At 41.5% G+C, this 21,292-nt stretch overlaps 2 long non-coding RNA genes across 2 annotated transcripts; one reads left to right on the top strand and one right to left on the bottom strand.

The window, feature by feature from the left end:
* Window positions 1-9,253: 9,253 nt before the first annotated feature.
* Window positions 9,254-20,235, top strand: LOC307033425. Its single transcript, XR_013806499.1, has 5 exons — window positions 9,254-9,430; window positions 10,326-10,897; window positions 13,078-13,146; window positions 13,556-13,676; window positions 20,006-20,235. It is a non-coding gene; the product is annotated as an uncharacterized lncRNA (long non-coding RNA).
* Window positions 14,691-19,676, bottom strand: LOC307034491. The gene is made up of 5 exons (XR_013806938.1): window positions 19,506-19,676; window positions 16,778-17,473; window positions 16,572-16,637; window positions 16,217-16,282; window positions 14,691-15,095 (listed from the first exon to the last, which is right to left on the bottom strand). It is a non-coding gene; the product is annotated as an uncharacterized lncRNA (long non-coding RNA).
* Window positions 20,236-21,292: the final 1,057 nt, after the last annotated feature.

Here is a 21,292-nt window from a genome sequence, read left to right as displayed (position 1 = left end):
TGTGTGTGTGTGTGTGTGTGTGTGTGAATGTGTGTGAGTTTGCCCAAAGAGCAAGTTCCTGTGGTGAGACGGCCCTAAGCTGAACACACACACACACACACATGCACACACCACTGGAAAAGCTCTGGAAAACAACTTCCTGTGGTCACCTGCGCTCAATGACCCTGAAGAAAGAGACCCTTACAGACCAAAACTCACTGTCTCGCTCGCCCTCGCACACACACTGCGCTGCCCAGGCCTTGGCTGTGACACACAGGGGAAGGAGGATGAATGGGCCTTCAGAGAAACCTTCACTGTGACGGGCAAGAGAGGGAGGCTGCAAATTGATTCAACCTAGCAATCCTTTAATTAAATCTTGCTGACATCTTCAAATAAGCATTTGTTTTTCACCTTTTAGTTGAGTTATTCCCCTATGGATGTGATTCGTGAAACATTGCAGTAACTGCGTTCCTTTGACTGAAATCTGCGTGAAATGACTACACACAGACCACAGCCAATGAAATCATCATGCCTACTTGAGTTTGGCTTATTTAACGCTGTTGGGTGGACTATTAGGTGACCACGCCTGTGGGCAGGTTCAGGGGCTGCATTCAACACAGAAACCGGAGCAGTTGTGTGATGAATTCTGTATTTTTATAAGAGCCGGAGTCAGGGCATTTTCACATTCCTATAGAAAATAATACGCAATTAATGATGAGCTCAGCAAAGAGACACTGATCACAGGTTAGTAAAAAGAGTGGGATACCAAGAGTTAAACTATCAAGACTGGATCAAGCCTGAGCACTAGCTTATATGTATGTGTTGGCTTGTCGCTGAACATATGCAGGAGGTTACCATGTCAAAAGTGACATCTAAGAGGCAGAGGAACATTTTTGTTTCACCGTCCCTCGAGGGAAGCAGCACTGCCATTCCCCGTCCAGCAAGGGCTACCTTTCGCTTGTCTTCAGAACAAATACATGTGATGTCTTACAAGAAAAGGCATCTCACATTTTTGACATTTGAATGGACAGTATAAGTTGAATAATTATGTAGGGTCACAGTTCTATTGAAGGGGGAATATATAATGCTAATGTTTGGGTTCAGACCTGTATTTTGGGTTTCTACTAGATCAGGTTAACCTTAAAGGTAGGGTAGGTAAGAATGGAGAAACCAGCTTGAGTGAAAAAAGTCTGCCCCTTCCTTCAGACTTCCTTCCAGAGCCCCTCCTCCAACACACACGGACACGCACATGACCAATGAGGGCACGAGATAAGGTTGTGCACAGATGGAAGGCTGACAGGCAGGTAGGCCATCCAGTTACTTTAGCCGGGCCGGCTCAGATGATTGGTCGTGCTTTTTCCAGCGCCACGGCTTCCACAGATGACATTTCTTTATGTATTTATTGTCAAAAGCATTTCATATATTCATTGCTATCGGGATGTTAAGAGCATTCCATGGAATATAACGAAAAGTGTTTCTGAAGAGAATTACCTATACCCCACCTTTAACGTTTATTGGTACATTTATACAGGATATGTCAGCGTCCGCAACAACTTTAACTTTTATCTTTATCACACAGGTCCCCCAACCTCTTCAAGAACAGTTTCTCAATAAGATAGTGGGTATGATGTCAGTCCTTTTTTGTCCCTTCTGGCGTTTGAAAGAACAGGTTCACTTTGCATATCAAGATGAACATATGCATAACAGGCTTCTTGGAAAACTACAACCAGCATGTTGGCATGATCTTATTCAAATTCAAAAATATAATGTGTATAATGGCCTTCAGCCAAAGAACAATTTCACAGGCTATTCTTTATTGCCAGAGAAATTATGTCCACGATCTTATTTTCGTAGGCCTCCGCATAATCCCCTCTGAGCAAAAGAGGAAGTTACTTATCAAGGATCCAGTCTACCTGTGCCAAGCTCGGCTTCATGTTACTGCCTCTTTAACCAACCCAATATAAAAAGAGTGTGTGTGTGTGTGTGTGTGTGTGTGTGTGTGTGTGTGTGTGTGTGTGTGTGTGTGTGTGTGTGTGTGTGTGTGTGTGTGTGTGTGTGTGCGTGTGCGTGTGTGTGTGTTTTCCATGAGGCGGACTACAGCTCCTTCATGTTTAGCCTCAAACAGACACACATGCCGCCGTAGACACACTCCGCCACACATTCACACAACCGTGCACCCACACACACACACACACACACACACACACACACACACACACACACACTCACACAAACACACACACACACACACACACACCCACACACACACACACAGCCTGCTGCTCTTTGAGGCCGCAGAGCGAAAGCAGCAAATGATCGCCGTAAAGTTTGCTGTTGCTAACGACAAAGCCGCCTCTGTTCCTCATTTTGTGCCCCCCCCACCACAGACGCCTTCCCCCTCCTCCTCCTCCCACACATTTCATGCCTTCTCCCTCCTATATCCCTCTCTCGCCTCTCTTCTCCATCTCCATGTCAACCCCCCTCCACCATGCTCCATCCTCTCTTTCTCCCTCCGCTCTCTTAATTCAGCTCCCCTCTCCTCTCGCTCCTTGCACTTCGGATGTAGGGCAGGAAAAAGGAAACAGCGCCAAGCTCTGTGTGTCAGGGGGAGAGCAGGGGCTGAGACTGCGGCAAGGGGACCATTTGGATGTGTGTGAGCAAAAGTGTGTGTAGCTGCATGGTGACTGGAGTGAGGTGTCAAGGGGGAGTGTGGGTACAGAGGAGAGGAGGGATAGGCAGGTATAATGCGCAGATCAGTGAGGGGATAGTCTGGAAAACCACCTTATTTGTACTTAACAGTCGAACATAAGCCGAGGGATAAAAACTTTAAATATCAGTAAAATACGTTATTCAACTGAAGACAAGAGAAGTGACGAGATGATATAACAGATTGACATGAGCAGTAGCTTCCTTCTGTAGCCACGACAGCCTACGATAAAATGGTGTAACCACCTACAGTCACTACGGGAGGATGTAAGTACATTCAACATGTTGTTGAAGTATAGGAGAACACAAGGCATGATGTTGGAGGTTAGGGTTAGTCTCACTGTTCTTATCTCTTCAGCAACACACCCTCCAATGAACCCACTATACATGACCTGCAAAGTACCAATCATTATTTCAACAAAGTTTAAGAGCTATACATATTTCTGTCAGCCAGGAGACCAATACAAGAGCTCAAAGGAAATGTATTGTATCAGATTGATACTGGCTTACAATCATTGATGACATTTGGCTGCCCGCAGAATTCAACCGTAATGTTTTCCATAACAAAAGGAGTGAAGTGAAGGAGATGAAGACAGGGTGAAGTCATCTGGCCCGATGCATTAATTGATGGATCCGGGGGAAACAGGGGATGAGCAGGGGGAGATTGTAGGTCAGAATGTAAAGTTGGAATTAATTAGGGCCCATCGCGAGGCAAATGAATGGCTCATTGTTATCGGGGACAATCTGGGCTTTGTGCTCCGAGTTCACCTCTCCGTCCCCTCCTTTCTCACTGAGTGCAAACATAGATGGTAATGTTTCAACATGCAGCACAGAGAGGAACATATACTGTATACATCATAATGATATTGAAATCAGACAGTAGACTATTCCAATGCTGCGTCATAATAAATAAAAAACAAATACGTTTTAAGATGGGCCAAAATAGCATTATATACAATAAAAGTCATATTTTCTAATGTGGCAATTATTATTTACACATGATGTGCACGGATCATTTGTACACATGCTTTACATGAGGTGTAGTGAGACTGAGGGCTCTGTTTGAACTCAGCAGAGGGACAGGCAGGTGGCTCTTATCTCTGGCAGAACACAGCATGGGGACACTCGCTGCATTGTATTCTCCCTCTCTCTCTCACACACACACACACACACACACACACTCACACACACACACACACACACACACACACACACACACACACACACACACACACACACACACACACACACACACACACACACACACACACTCACACACACACGCACACACACACTCGAGTACAGGCCTGCTGGCTCGGTACCAGCATCTGCTGTGCAGGACAGGAGCCCTCCACTCTTCGGTGGTGATGCATGGTGTCTGGCTGCTACTTCCCACCTCACCCAGCAGTCACAAGTTCAACACTTCATCATATAGGAGCCAGAAGTGGGTCAAACTCCAGCACTAATTGCTTTGAGTGTATGACTTTGACTGCCTATAAGACCTACTAGAGTTTGCCTTCCATGGTGGAATTTACCTTGGAAGTTAAACAGTGTCTTGTTAAATGTGTTTCTGATGATTATTGGTTTCTGATACCAGCTGCTATTAATGGAGTGTGTTGGCAATGTATGTCTTTCTGTCCAGGATGTTGGTCTTAACCAAGTGAAATCAGGGTCTGTGAATGAAGCCAGCAGGGGCCAATCAGCTATAGAAATAAGAAAATGATCCGAGCTTACTTGATTTATTAATAACCCAGTCACGTTGTTTTGGGGCAGACATTATACCTGCTAAACAAAGCCCATATTATTCCTACAGCTGTCAAGTGAAGAGGAAACACTAATCTTAGCATTATCGTTCGTTAGAATTGGAAAGATTGACCACTTCCCCAACTCTAATGCAACCAGGTCCAGATTTATTTTGTCTCGGATTTAGAAAATTGGTCCTATTGACTCCCATCCTCCATTCAATCTCAGCTGTCTGCAAAGGGAGAGGTTTGCATTTTCCAGTAAGTGTTGTTTATTTCCTTCAACTAATGGGGACCCGAGCTGCGGAGAGACTGTAAGACAACTTCTCTTCCACATTGACATGTTGATAAGTGGAAAATTGGGCCTGGAAATGGAGCTGGAGAAGGTTTACAGAGTCTCTCCACCCTGCATAATTGCAGCCTCGAAGCTTGCCGTAATTAATCTTTGAGAAAACTTGTCAAATTATTAATAGGGCCCTTAAGTGATGGCCCTGAAAGGAGGCCACTGTTCGGAGACGGAGGAGAGGGAGCGAGAGCTTTTGGAGGGGCTGTTTACTGTGAAAATACGAAGAGGTCGCTCTCCAGGAGTTCTGCGACTCCACGTGTCAAGGCTCTCCACACACGAAGAAGTTAAAGGGAGTCGTAGGTCTCTCCGGAAACCAGAGAGCTCAGACCTGAAAGTTGAAACGTCATCAGGTATAAAGCGAGCTGCTCTGCAGAGACTAAATGGACGAGTTTTAGTCAACGCGGTGTATGGCCTTTTGCGAGAGATGCTCACGTTCAGATACACATCTCTGTTTTGCAGCACATGGGCTACAGTCTCTACCCTCTGTGCCTCTCAGCCCCCCCCCCTGCTCCTGCTGCACACAACAACCATTGTGTTCACCAACCTCACACCATCCCATTCACACGTTTTCAGCCTCTCTATGTAGCTACGTGTGAGAGGAGTAACCCTTCACACCTTTTTCTATCAGTTTTCATTACTTGTAAGTGCCACGCTTACACTATCGTGTAAATGATATCCAGGAAATTCCCCATCAACACCTATTTAGTTCTCACAAGGAAATGAGTCAGAAAGGAATCACTACAGTTAATATACTACCCTCTCTTTGGATTGTGTTTGTGTAAAAATTACTCTTTATTTAATAAGGGCAACGACTGCTCACTGAAAACAAGTTGTCTGTGATGTAAATGCCATAATCCTTTCTGTCAGTATCTCAGGCATGCAAGATGGATGAACTCTGAACTCTTAATTTGTAAAGAATGTGTTTGTTTACTTCAACTACTATTATTGCCACGGTAACCATTTCTACATTTAAATGTCTTTCTCTACACTTAACATAGCTCTTCTCTTTTTCTATTGAGTCCTTGTATGCCCTTTAGCTTATTATGAATACCTGATGATTTAAACATAATGTCTGAGGAACATCCTGGATCCTTAGCTGTCTGAAACGTGCCTGTGTCACGTGACTTCTTAATGAGCGGTTGCACTGTTGGTATATTATTCCTCAACTGGCAGACCAGGTGGCATCCGCAGGAGAATGTCAATATTGGCTGACGTTGAGCTTGTAGCAGTGTGTGCACGTGTGCATGTTATAATTGTTGTTCCAGAGACACTCCTGCATGGGAGAAATGGTGCAGAAGTCAAACAAAACATAAAAAACGAGGCAGGTTTTTATGTTTGTCGATCAGTCTGGGTCTAACGGCTGTCTTCCAGGAAATAGATCAGATGTTGGGTGTAGAGTTGAACCAGTTTTCTTAGCAGTATATGCGGCAAAAAAGTTGTTTTGGCACACATACTTTTACAATCTTTTAGAACATTATCTAATGTGATATTGCTCATCAGGTCAATTTGTAAACTTGAACAAAATGTTGAAAGATAAACCATGTGTTCAGCCTTTTAACCTTTAACGCGTACAATTTGTGCCTGTGTTTTTTCTCTAAAGACAAGCTGCTTTTGGTCCCTCTTTGAGTCTATTTCGGTAACCAATGGGGGACATTTTCTTTACCAGCTTCATACAAAATGTAAAACAATTCCTGGAAGAAGGGAAAGTAAACTTGCATCCCACCCAACACTTTCATTGTACGATATTTAGTTTAAAGCCTTTGGATCTTCACATCCCTTTGACAAATGCCTTTCTCTTTTAGAAAGATAACCCACTAGCCACATTAAAGGTTTCACAGTTGTGGGAGGTGGTCTTCAAACCCCAATATATGTGCATATGTGTGTTTTGGAGGGGTGTGTTGTGTGTGCGTGCAGTCTTGTGAAATGTCACAGTCCCATGCTTGACATTCGACAACAGACAGGTATGTGTCCTGGAAGCCGTTCCAAAGCCTTTCTTCCTGTATGTATGAAAGATGCCCCGAGGCCCGGCTGTTTGTGGTGACTCTTGAATGAAGGAGGCGTGTGTGAACACACAGCCATTCTGATCTTCCGCAACACCGTGTTTTGTGCCCACTTGAAAGCAGCGCTGAGGCCTTGTGCCAAAGACATTACATACTTCCTCACCTGGTGCCACGGGGGTTAAGACGCTCTGCCTGTGTTTGTGTGGGTGACTGCTGCTGCTGCTGTGAGTGAATGGAGTTGTGGGAATTATTAAAGACTTTGAAACATACATTCACAAAAAAACTTTCAAGAAATCTGAACCTAGTCTGACATGTTGTGACTGAAGACGCAAGCTGCATAGTCTGATACACTTTTGTGTTCGCCCCACTTCAGTGGTTGTCTATATCTATATATAAATGTGGTTATTTTCCATCGTGGTCTTATCTTATGTGTGATATGTTCGCTCTCAGACCACATTTTCTTTCCAGGAAGTCATTCAATCTGGCTGCAAATCGTAAAGCAATTATTTCATCATGTAATTTCCCCTTAAAACCACAACTTCTCATTTAAACATCTTAATATGTGTACGGATCAAACAAACAAGATATGACATGATAATTGGTCAGGTTTAAAGTCGCTGGTAGGTGTATCTTTGAGGGATTTGAGAGAGCTAAACTAATTGACTCCCAGGGCTAGCTTCTCAGTTAAAGCACAGACATGAAAGTAGTATCAGCCTTCTTATATAACTCTCAGCAAGATAGTGTTAGCATAGCATCTGCGTTGCATTTTGTTCATACACTTTCAAATGTAGCACACATGCTTTTTTTGGCCTAGGTAATTTGTTGGCAATCAATAGAAACACCCACACACCGGATAAGTTGTTGGGTGAGCACGGTGAGGTAGACACACACTTGACCAGTTGGCTTTGAGCACACACACCCTCACACACACACGGTGGGCAGTAGCCAGGCAGCCGAGGCCCTCAGATATGCTGTTGACAGAGATTATCAGCACCGTTCCCCGGCTGCCTTTCTCTCCCTGCATGTGACATAGTTTACTTTGGGCTCCACCTGGTCAGAACGTGGGCGAGAGACGTTCAGATAGAGAGAGGGAGAGCGAGAAAGGATGAGGAGAATGAGTTCGGAGACAGAGGAGGGCCTCATAAAGGGAAACATTTGCAAACCGGAAGGGAGTTATGTAAATGGGTCAGTCATTAAGGCCTTCTAAAAGAGAGGAGGCCAGATTGGGGCCAGGGGCAGGCGGGTAGGCAAGTAGGGAACATAAACCCATTATGTGAATAGGCTTCTCTGTTCAACGTAAGCTTCTCTTTCTTTTTTTATAGTTTTACAATATTTACTTAAAGCTAATATCAGCAAAAGGAGTACACACCCAGAATATCTTCAGGCAGTCATTACAGTATTTCCCCGACAATGAGGCTTTTACTTCACTCATCCTTTCAGTGTAACTTCCCTCGTCAGACACTGATTGTTATTCAGTGTGCTCCTGGGTTACTATGGTTTTGGGATACATCAACACAGCAGGACTTCACGGTCGATTCAGAAAACCTACACAGCCGACATTTATATAGGAGAGACACTACAGATGAACAGAGTAACAGTTTGAACTGCTAGATATCAACATTAAACGTTTCCCGTTGAAAACGTTATAGCAAGTGTAATGAAATGTTAAATTATGCCAAGGAAGCATTATGTTTTTTAAATATGTGCAATTCATTTCATTTTGTTTGACATAAAGAAACAAGGTTTATCTTTTGGGTGGTATGAAAATCGTATCTTTAAAGACTCAAAATATGTTTTGCAAAAATCTTGACATTTTGAAAGACACTACATTTGAATAGGGTTAACATGACGTTTTCATGAATGTTATTGTAACATATGCAAATAATGTATTATCTTATGCTAATTTATGGTGAGATTAGGAGAAATCTACATCTACAGATTCAAATAGACAAAATTAGAAAAGTAAACACACTAATATATATTTTAGATGTTTTATTTCCACTAGTTTGAAAGAAGCACAAACTCTCAAAACTGACCACGAAAAGGAAACATCATTTTGCCTGCAGTGTCTTTCCTAAAATGACAATGTATTCACGTGAATGTGGAAAAAAGTAAATACGGGGATACTTTCCTCATATACAATTCAAGTCTCAACAATATACTGTATGTGCTGCTACAAGCTGCTGTCGTAGAGCCAGTTCTGACAGATCACATAGCTGTTGTCATTTACATGAAAAAGAAAAGAGGAAGAGAGAGAAAGACAGGGGGGGGGGGGGCAGCATCCTGTGTCTGGTGTGACACCTTTCAAAACCTGCCTTATAATTTACACAGGAAGAGAAGAGCAACACCTGAGCCGTGTCTGTCAGGAGTCCGGAGACAGCATGTAGCTTCGAGGGTTTCACAGTGAACACACACACATGGTCTGAGTGGCTCTCATCACAGTACGGGAAGCGCTCAAATGTGGTCTTTAGTGAGTTCCAGATTGCATACTTTTGTCTGTTCACTACTGAAAACATGATACAATGTTATTGTCCTCCACTTTAATGCCAGGTGACGTCATTGTCGTCCATTGGTGCAGAGGTTCTGGATTCAAAATGTTTTCGATGAAGAATAGGAGCATGGATACCAGAGTAACCTCCTGCCACTCTTAATGCAAGGTACTTCACCTGTAACATCTCCACTGGAGCCAAACCTCAACATAAAGTCTGTGGTTTTCCTCAGCGGCCCACAGCAGAGTCTAACTGGTGCCCCCCTGTGGCAAAATAACATTATCCCCAGCCTGCAGGATTTGAACATTGTTATGTGCAAAATTATAATTGAAGGTAAGGTGCTTACGTTTTAGATAAGTCTGTGTGAGCAAAACACAAACAAACAAAAAACATAAAGAAGAAGAACTAAGTCCCTTCCATTATTTTCCGATTAGTCGTGCTTCTGCTGGGACGACATTTTAAGTGACAGGTTATTGAAATATTAATTTCAGTAGTTTATTTATTGAAATAATAGGATATGGTCGGCAAACAGACTTCTGATTTAATACTCGCTGAGAATCTCTGGTGAGCATCTTTTCAGAATACTGTAGAATAGTTGCGTTATGCTGCCATCTTGTGGGCGCGTTGGGTATTACATCTACCCTGCATCCTCAGCGTTTATGGTTAAAGTTCACTAGTTTGGCCTTAAATGTCTAAAACACAGACAGATGTGTATTGATACAACATGTATGTGCTTTCCCACTGCAGTGCATTTTTTTTTTTATTCACAACAATATAATAACTTTTAAAAAAAATGTGATTTCTTAAAAAAGGTTTCAGAAATATGCCCTCCATTTATTTTCCGTCATTAGTCATTCAAATATTGTCCTTGTCCTGGGAAAGCACCTATTTCCAAAGCTCCAACTTTTCAAGAAATACAGCCCAGTTTTCAGCTGACCCTGTTTATCTGTTTGTGTACAAAAATGCAAGATTTCCAAATGGATGTTTATTTACTGCGCGTCAATATGAACATCATTTATGAGGCTTTTTGAGAGGTGACTGACATCCTTTTCCATTTGTCCAGGTGTTTACCATGACCAGTGTGCAGGCGCTGTGCAGGAAATCCCTCCTGCTCACAGGATACCTGGAACACCTGAGCCAGCATTATTTCTCTGACGACACCAGCCAGCCTCACAAAGCTTCAACAACATTAAACAGGAGAATATCATCTGGGTTTCACACCACATTTGAACTCTATGTTTCGGTACAAAAACAGCTGACATGAATTTAAAGGGATTTTTTGGATGTTCATTTAAAAAAGCCCATCTATGGTATGCACGATTCCCTCTGTAAACCAATCAACCGTGATGATTGGACCCCAGGCATGATCCTGGAACAAGGTTGGAAGGGACCCGGGCCCTTTCTTTCACTAATGTCCCCTCCTCGAATCCTCGGTCCTCCAGTAGTGACCCAGAAATGGATTTCAGCGCGCCACGTTGAAGGACATCTAATTTCTCTAAATGTACTTCGAGGACCGAGGATGGAGCGTCGAGGAGGCTCTCTGGAGGAGCTATAATCGAGGATACACTTTCCGGCAACAGAGATGTTTAAAAGGCCAACATGGAGGACCACCTGAGAAATATATTCATATTAAAGGTCTCCTATTATGCAAAATCCACCTTTTCATGTCTCATCAACATGTGTCCCTTCTTCTTCATGACTCATCAACATGTGTCCCTTCTTCTTCATGTCTCATCAACATGTGTCCCCTCTTCTCCATGTCTCTTCTACATCACCATGTGTCTCCTCTTCTCCATGTCTCTTCTACATCAACATGTGTCCCCTCTTCTTCATGTCTCTTCTACATCAACATGTGTCCCCTCTTCTTCATGTCTCTTCTACATCAACATGTGTCCCCTCTTCTTCATGTCTCTCCTACATCAACATGTGTCCCCTCTTCTTCATGTCTCTCCTACATCAACATGTGTCCCCTCTTCTCCATGTCTCTTCTACATCAACATGTGTCCCCTCTTCTTCATGTCTCTTCTACACCAACATGTGTCCCCTCTTCTCCATGTCTCTTCTACATCAACATGTGTCCCCTCTTCTTCATGTCTCTTCTACACCAACATGTGTCCCCTCTTCTCCATGTCTCTTCTACACCAACATGTGTCCCCTCTTCTTCATGTCTCTTCTACATCAACATGTGTCCCCTCTTCCTCATGTCTCTTCTACATCAACATGTGTCCCCTCTTCTTCATGTCTCTTCTACATCAACATGTGTCCCCTCTTCTTCATGCCTCTTCTACATCAACATGTGTCCCCTCTTCTTCATGTCTCTTCTACATCAACATGTGTCCCCTCTTCTTCATGCCTCTTCTACATCAACATGTGTCCCCTCTTCTTCATGTCTCTTCTACATCAACATGTGTCCCCTCTTCTTCATGTCTCTTCTACATCAACATGTGTCCCCTCTTCTTCATGTCTCTTCTACATCAACATGTGTCCTCTCTTCTTCATGTCTCTTCTACATCAACATGTGTCCCCTCTTCTTCATGTCTCTTCTCCATCAACATGTGTCCCCTCTTCTTCATGTCTCTTCTACATCAACATGTGTCCCTTCTTCTTCATGTCTCTTCTACATCAACATGTGTCCCGTCTTCTTCATGTCTCTTCTACATCAATATGTGTCCCCTCTTCTTCATGTCTCTTCTACATCAACATGTGTCCCCTCTTCTTCATGTATCTTCTACATCAACATGTGTCCCCTCTTCTTCATGTCTCTTCCACATCAACATGTGTCCCCTCTTCTCCATGTCTCTTCTACAACAACATGTGTCCCCTCTTCTCCATGTCTCTTCTACATCACCATGTGTCCCCTCTTCTTCATGTCTCTTCTACATCAACATGTGTCCCCTCTTCTCCATGTCTCTTCTACATCAACATGTGTCCCCTCTTCTCCATGTCTCTTCTACATCAACATGTGTCCCCTCTTCTTCATGTCTCTTCTACATCAACATGTGTCCCCTCTTCTCCATGTCTCTTCTACATCAACATGTGTCCCCTCTTCTCCATGTCTCTTCTACACCAACATGTGTCCCCTCTTCTTCATGTCTCTTCTACATCAACATGTGTCCCCTCTGTGGAAAGAGACTCTGAAAGTTTCAGGTCAAAAGATTCTCTCTCTTTTTGTCCTGATCCATTTCTATAAAAACCTGTCTGAGCTGATCAGATTTTGCCCACTTTATGATGTCATAACGATGTGTTGGCTTGTGTAACCATTAGCCAATCAGCAACCAAGGTAACCCTCCCCCCCCACCTTATCACCTGAATCTCCTCCTAGAGCACCATTGTGTTCTTTTTTCTCTCAGAGGGGCGTGGGGAGTGGCTCTGCTGACAGAGAATCAGCACTTTGGAAACAGGGATGAAACAGAGGGGATTATGGGATGCTGCAATGATCTGTTTGGTGTTTCAGCCAATCAGAGACAGGCTCTGTATATATCTGAGACCTGTGATATATTGATGATAAACAGTATAATAGGGGACCTTTAAGAGATAAATGGGGGGTGTTGAAGGGTTAAATGTGTCTGTGTTTGTATTTTAATTTGTATTTTAATTTTGTATTGTTTATTTCAAGTCTTTTCATTTCTCTAATGTACAAGGCCTTGTCTTTTTATGATGCTGCAATGCAAACATTTCCCAAATTGGGATTATTAAACTACTTCTTATCTTCTCATCTTATCGTATTAAAAAAAAAATGTTTAAAGTCATCGTATGTCTTAAAAAACGTCATGAGAGTTGTATTTTATGTGACCTTTGTAACCCTCCAACTTCAGATTGAGCACGACCCTGCTTACATCGCCACCCAGGGCCCGCTGTCACACACCATCTCTGACTTCTGGCAGGTAAGAGGCCATCACTCATGTATCGTTTATATTATTATACTTATTATGTTTTCCTCATATTAGTGCAGTGTCAGCCCCAAACTGAGGGGTGGCTTATCTTTGGTTACCTGGCATACATTTGTTCGGAGCCACAACTTTCCAGTAGTATTTCCTGCAGATTTTTTAAAGCTACAGTTCCTTTAATATATAGACAGTTTAATGTATCACTAAACTTCATCAGTCATACACTGAAACCTGTGTGTGTGTGTGTGTGTGTGTGTGTGTGTGTGTGTGTGTGTGTGTGTGTGTGTGTGTGTGTGTGTGTGTGTGTGTGTGTGTGTGTGTGTGTGTGTGTGTGTGTGTGTGTGTGTGTGTGTGTGTGTGTGTGTGTGTGTGTGTGTGTGTGTGTGTGTGTGTGTGTGTGTTTTAGATGGTGTGGGAGAACGGCTGCACTGTGATCGTGATGATGAGGGCTCTGGTTGAAGACGGGGAGAAACAGTGTGACCCGCTACTGGCCTGATGAGGGCTCGTCCCTCTACCACATCTACGAGGTGAGTGTGTGGCAGAGAGGGCAAACGTACACACATCCTTTACTCAAGTAGAAGTACAGATACCTGTGTTTAAACATACTCTGGTGAAAGTAGAAGTACTGACTAAACTTCTTTAGTCAAGTAAAAGTAAAGAATTTTGAAATGTACTTGGTTTTGTTTGTAGCCTTTATTTAACCAGGTGAAAATCCCATTGAGATCAACGATCTCTCTTTCAAGGGAGACCTGCAGCAGTAAAAAGTAATTAAGTAAAAAGTACCCATAACTAGCAGCTGTTTTAAAGAGTACCTGACCTCCCTTTATATTAATAGAACAATAATGTCATTGTTAGCTAATGAATGTTTCCATGCTGTTGCCGTTGCAACATGACAACGTTTTCATTGGTCCCTCTTCTTTAGAGAAGACCAGGAAATGATGGATACACGGATCGTGTTCAAATCAATAGGCACGCAATGACTCTAAATAATAATGATCACGCCACCAAACACACATTCAGACTAAAGGAACCAGCCTGTTGGAAAATGTAAGAAGTAGAAAGTACAGGTGTTTGAGTTCAACATGTAAGAAGTAGAAAGTACAGGTATTTGAGTTCAAAATGTAAGAAGTAGAAAGTACAGGTATTTGTGTTCAACATGTAAGAAGTAGAAAGTACAGGTATCTCATAGCTCAAGGAGTTAGTAGGGTGGTTGGTAGACCAGAGATTGCAGGTGCGAGTCTTATACGTTGCAGAGATTTAAGATGGCTTCTTCAAAACGAAGAAGTCAAAAACAAGTAAAAGCAGAAGACTGTCATCAGGTCTCATAGCTTAAGGAGATAGAAGGGTGGTTGGTATACCAGAGGTTGCTGGTTCGAGACTTATACATTGCAGAGAGTAGATGCATAAGGATAAGGGGTAATGAATACATTAATAGGGTGAATTGGTTAATAGGATTTTAATTAAGGGAATAGAAGAAAGGAGTGTTCGGATGTAAGAGAGCAGTGAATAGGATACTATCTTAGGAACTTGAAGGAGACAAATGTATTTTAAGAAACTTTTGCTTTATTCACATTTATTCATACATAGCAGTGCAGCCTTGTCCCCAAGTCTGCTAAACGTCCCTTAGTCTGCTAAACGTCCCTTAGTCTGCTAAACGTCCCCAAGTCGGCTAAACGTCCCCAAGTCGGCTAAGCTTAATAAGCGGCCGATAGGTGGCTGTCAGCTCTCACTGCACTCCTGTGCAGGGGCCTGCAGTCACTGCCGATAGTCTGCTAAGTCTGTAGGCCTGCTAAGTGGCTGTGGGCTCTCACTGCAGCCACATTGATAGTCTGTTCAGTCTGCTATACTTCCCCAAGGCTGAAAACGTCCACAAGTTTTTCAGAAGCATAGGCAGCCGGGGTCTTAATTGATGGCGTGGCGGGGGGGTGGGGTCCTCTCTTCAATCTCTGTGGGAAGAAAAGAAAAAGACACCATGAAGTTAGTATAGCTAACCCTAACCCATGAAAACATCGTATTTGATGTGGAAATAAGGCACGGTATAGTGTGTAGATACCCGGCGTGGTATTTCTTTTTTTTTTTAAATGACCGAAAAGTCATAATATAGCATGTTGAAAAAAATGACAAAAAAGTCACAACCCAAACCAATGTCGGAGAAAACATCGTATTTGATGAGGAAATAAGGCATGGTTTAGTGCGTAGAAACAAGGCGTAGTATAGTATGATGATAACAATGACAGAAAAGTCATAATATAGCATTTTTAAAAAATTAACATTTTGAAATGACATAGTCGATCCACATGTCACATGTCGATTTTTTTTTTTTAAATGCAACAAAAACATTAAATAAATAATGTTATGCTATGATAAGGCACGGTATAGTGTGTAGACACCAGGCGTGGTATTTTATTTCGTAAAAAATAACCAAAAAGTCATAACCCTAACCCTAACCAATATCGGGAAAATGCAAAAAGAAAACATTGTACAGTATGTCGAAAATATCATATAAAGTCATAGTATAGGGCTGAACGATTAATCGATTTTAAATCGAAATCGCGATTTGAAATGATGCGCTTATCAAATCGCAAAGCCTGCGATTTTTTTTAACATTTTTTTTTTCTTCTTGTGTGTCAGTCATCCACACCAATCAGAAGTGCTCTGCTCCACATTTAGCAGCCATTGTTAACCAATCAGAAGTGGCCCATGATAGAAGGTGATGGACAGATTGATCCAATCACCTGCCAAGTATTTTTGAAAGTGCCTGCCCTTTCCAAATGGCTTCCAATGGAGCTCTCCTAGATGCTTTGGTGAAACCGTCTGAAGCTTGACTTTAAAGCAACCCAACGGAAGTTTCATGTAAGTTTAGTTCTTTCACTCGTAGCTCGGGGCTGCGGGGGTGCTAGAGACGGGAGCACGTTGATACGACCTTCTTAGCCGGAGATATGGCCGCATTTTACAATAAACTTACGTTGGGTCGCTTAAAAACAAATATCGCAATTCGAATCGCAATATTTGTCAGAAAAATCGCAATTCGATTTTTTCCTAAAATCGTGCAGCCCTAGTATATTACCGTAAGTCCTTCAGAAACTCAAGAAGCCACCGTCTTCATTGATGTCAGATGAATGTCCTCGCAGTCCTGTGTGGAGAAAAGAAGAAAAAGACACCATGAAGTCAGTATAGTATGTTTAAAATATGCTAAAACGATATTGTATAATATTCCGAAAAAATTCAAAAAATTACATAGTATACAGTAGTATTTCAAAAAAATGAAAAAAGTTTGAATAGTAAATTGAAAATTCCAGAAAAAGACTACACACTATAGAAGTTTTAGAAAAAAACCGAATAATATATTAGGGTGAAACGCTTTAATAAAAACTGACATAGTATAATATGTCGGGATTATCAGAAAAGTCATAGTATAGTACCGTAAGTTCTTCAGAAACTCAAGAAGCCACCGTCTTCATTGATGTCAGACGATTGTCCTCGCAGTCCTGTGGGGAGAAGAGAAGAAAAAGACACCATGAAGTCAGTATGTCGAAAATATCCGAAAAAAAGACAGTATGTCGAAAAAAATTAACAAAAACGACATCATAGAGTATCTAAAATACCAGAAATGGTCATAGTATAATACCGTAAATTCCTCAGAAACTCCAGAAGCCACCGTCTTCGTTGATGTCAGATGTACTTGCACTCGGTGTTCCAGGAAAAGAAGAAAAAGACACCATGACGTCAGTTTAGTAGAATGGAAATATCTATAACATGGGGCGAAGCCTGCAAGCTAGTTCAGGAAGTCAACTGGAGCACCAATGATACATTAACACGTGACGCGCTCGTCCCTCTTACAACCAACCAATCACATTCTCCTAAACATGCCGCTCTATTTAAGCTGCCAGGTCTGCCTGCCTCTGCCTCGCTATGCTGCTGCTGCTGTGTTCACTTGCTACTGCTGCGTTTCATGTTCCTGCTGCTGTGTTTCATGTTGCTGGTGTTCGCCTGCCCCCCCACCACCACTCCAGCTTCCACCTGTAGGGCTCAGGGGATAGTTATCTAATCATCACTCAATGTTTTCTGTACGTCTGTGGAGTAATGAGGCCCGAGCCTAGATGCCAAACTCAAACTATATGCTGCTTCTAATAAACATGTCAAAGAAACACGTCAGTTGTCTGACTGAAATAGAAAAATAGAAAAAATCAATAAGAATAGTATTTCGAAAATATCTGAAAAAACGACATAGTCGACAATATCATAAAAAGTCATAGTATAGTACCGTAAGTTCTCAAAAAGCCAGCGTCTTCATTGATGTCAGATGACGAACGTCCACGCAGTCCTGTGGGGAGAAAAGAAGAAAAATACATCATGAAGTCAGTTTAGTAGGTACTGACTATAGAATGAAAATATCAGAAAAAACGACATACATAGTTTGTCAAAAATATCAGTGTGTGTGTGTGTGTGTGTGTGTGTTCAACAACCTTAAGTGTGTTTAAGGACCCTACGTTTTTCAGAAAAACTGAACTCAAGAAGCCAGGATCCTCCCACCAAAAAGCAAACATAGGACAGCTGTAGCCCTTCTTTCAAAAAGAAACAGAAAATAATATGATCATAATCCTTTCCGGTAACACTAGAAAGTGGAGAATAGTATAATCGATATTATGAATCAGGAATAAAATAAAAAAGCCACACACCTTAAGACTTCCTTAGTTATATAGGCATATTTTTCATTATGATTCTACTTGTGATTGTCATGACAACCTGCGCAGCCCATGTATTGTTTCCATCCGATAGCTGCTATAATACAAAACAAAACGTCTGCCTGCTCTCCACAATGATCAATAACAGCGAACGGATGTTCAAAGTAAGGTACAAATAAACAGATTCACATGAAGCCTGGTAGTGTTGCCTGACTTTATAAAGTGTGGTTTTTTTTAATAAGTGTGTGGTTGCGTTTTAGTCACTTTGCTCAGCGCTACTGCTTGTTACAACTTTTATTTGCCGTACTCGCCATGAACTGTTATTATGGCTCAGATTAATCTCGGCCCTCCGACGTGAGCGTGGTTCTTGGTTCTTGCCGGGCAGCCAAGTGGGGTCAGCTAAGGACCGGTTTTCGGTGTTTAGAGCCGGCTCGGCTGCGGCTGAAACAGGAAGAACCAGAGCTAAATCAAGCTGTAGCCCGAAACTGGCTCTGGAACCGGTTTGGTGGAAAAAGGGGCAGAACTAGAGAAGAACCAGAAAAGAACAAGAACGATTCTTGAACCGGAACCGGTTTGGTTTATTGGCGGTTGGCAAAGAGTACTGGAGTGTGAAACAAGAGCTATTGAGTCAGTGTTGTGGTGCCGGTGCTTTGGTCTGGATCTGTGAGCTAACCACGCCCCGCTCATTTGAATATTAGAAATGGAAATGTAATGTGGCATTATGAAATAAAAGTCTCTTGAAATAAATACATCTGGGATTATGAAATAAAAGTCCCATGAAATAAATAAATGTACATTTATATATATGTATTGCCTTATTTATTTATTTATTTCAGAATGTATTTCATAACCTTATTTATTTATTTCATAGGGTTATATATATATATATATATATATATGTATTGATTTAATTATTTATGTATTTATTTAATTCAGGCTTGAACGGCATTCCATAGTCCTTGCTCGAAAACTTTGAAATACAGCTTTGGATATGGCCTGTTGAGGCATCTGGGTCTTTGTATGGACAGTGGACTGTACACTTGACTGTTGTTTTAAGGAGGGTTTTTTCTGCTTGTGAGACAATGTGCGCTCATATTTGTTTATTTATATATACAGATAGATAAGAGAGAGCTCTGTTTTCCAGCCTGAGTCTATTTCATGTATTGTTTTGTTTGTGTGTGATTTAATAATTTTTTTATAATTTCATTAATTTGTTTTATTTATTATATATAATTTATATCTTTTAATATTTTAATATATTATTTGCAATGTTGAATGTTCATTACACATTTCTTTTTGAAAGGATGTACTGTACAACTGTGAGGGACTTGTACTTTACATGAGCAATGAGCAATGTTTTGCTTCATTATATTTATTTAATACCTTAAACAACAGCTTAAAATATAATCAAGTGTGTTATATATTAAGCTTTAGTTGTACCCTCTGAAAGCAGGTTAAAGAAAGAGAAAACTAATCGAGAATCATGTTTGAAATGTATACATCAGAGCCTGTCAACCGGAAGGACAACTATATTAGCCATTAGCATAGCTGCTAGCTAATAGGACAAAGCGGTCAGATCACATGTGTGTGTTTGTTTGCATATTTTTTGGTTTGCTTCTTTGTTTGTTTGTTTTCTTTTTTGTTTGTGAGTGAGTTCAGCCTTTGACTGACCTTTTAAGTCACAGGAAACTCCAGTTATCGCTGTTTATTCCCTCCAGTCTCTCTTCTGTGTACATCTCCTCGGCGCGTGCGGTTACTTAGAAGATGATGCGCATGTGTCATCCGAACGGCCAGCTGACTGTACCTAAGAAGCGTCTCTGACCAACAGAGGGGGCGGGGTCATGGAGTCCCATCATCATGTTTAGTTTGTTCACAACGTTGGGCTATAAATTAATACATTATTTCTGAGAGCAGTATTTTAAACTCTACTTGTATCTTATCAGTTAATTAGTTACAAAAATAACAAAAATTTAACTCTTCTCTGGTTCTGGCAGTAACAGTTCTTTCTGAAATGCTTTGGGACGTATCCCTTTTACTATGATAATTAGCCTATTACCATTAGCCAGACAGAATTGTGTGACTTGTTAATAATAATAATAATAATAATAATAATAATAATAATAATAATAATAATAATAATAATAATAATAATAATATATTTATTTTGTTAGTGCTTTTACAGGTGCTCAAAGTCGCTTTACAGAGATAGTAGGCAGGACTCTGAGAGGAACTGGGAGCATGGTTTGGTTTTGTTTGCTGCAATGCTGAAGATCCAGAGAGAGAATTGACATCAACAAAGAAGGACTGATTCTGCAATCATCCCTCTCTTCTTCTACCAGATAAGGTAACATTACCACATTTTATTTCCAAAGAAGCACCTGCAGGATGAGGTGTTTTAGACCTAGATATCCTATTCCCTCCCACACATCTGAGGACTCCAGGATTTAGCCTGGTCCAGACTGTGTCCCACTAGCCCCTGAGTACAGAAATTAAATACGATTTTAATCAATGACCCCCAAATCCACAATGGAGCTTAAATCTTCTTCCGGGCCGGACAGAGCGGGAAAAACACTTTACATATTATTAGGGGATTATTTTACTGAACTGTCACTGGTTTCAACATGATACTATGTATGTGTGTTTTTAAATGAAAATCTATTGAGTTTTGAAGGATGGTCAGACATAAACCACTTGCAGATATCACTTAAGTAATCCATTAATTAGATTTGACGTTTTTTGTCAAAATTACGTCTATTTAGAGCTCATCAATTATAAAACTGCCACCTTTTTGTAGTAAACACAGCACAAAATAAGTACTTCAGTATGTTTGTTTATTTTGCACGAACATGTTGTAGCTCACTGGAAAGAATGAATTAACTGAATGATGGGAGTCCAGTATTACTACTTTCAGTGACTCAGTACTCCTCTCCTTCGTCCTCCTCCCCCACGCTGTCGGTGCCCTCCTCCTCGTAGTCCTTCTCCAGGGCGGCCATGTCCTCTCTGGCCTCGGAGAACTCCCCCTCCTCCATCCCCTCTCCCACGTACCAGTGCACGAAGGCCCTCTTGCATCACATTTCAGAGGTAATCAACGAGCACTTCCGGTGTACAGGCTCTGCTAATACACACCTCATACATGATTCTCTTAATACATTTGCTGTAGCTTAAACTTTGTTTGTCATGGTATTTAATCCATGACAAACTAAGTAGAAGCGGTTAGACAATTTCTGCAGTGGTGTTTGTGTGCAGGTGCAGTTGCAATTCATAATGTGCCTATTATCTGTTAACATTACATTAAAAGATGCTTACATATTGCCACGCTACTTTTGTTAGGTGATATACAACGATTTGTGCATGTATTGATTGACCAACAACATGTTGGTGGACATAAGTAATAAATGAAGGTAGGCCTACCCATGATGTGCCAGCGTTGCGCAATTACGCGTGTTGAAGTGATTTGA

Source organism: Notothenia rossii, assembly GCF_949606895.1.
Source record: "Notothenia rossii genome assembly, chromosome: 3".
Lineage (NCBI taxonomy): Eukaryota > Metazoa > Chordata > Actinopteri > Perciformes > Nototheniidae > Notothenia > Notothenia rossii.
The sequence above is the reverse complement of the archived record's forward strand: the minus strand, read 5'-3'. Positions and strand labels throughout refer to the sequence as shown.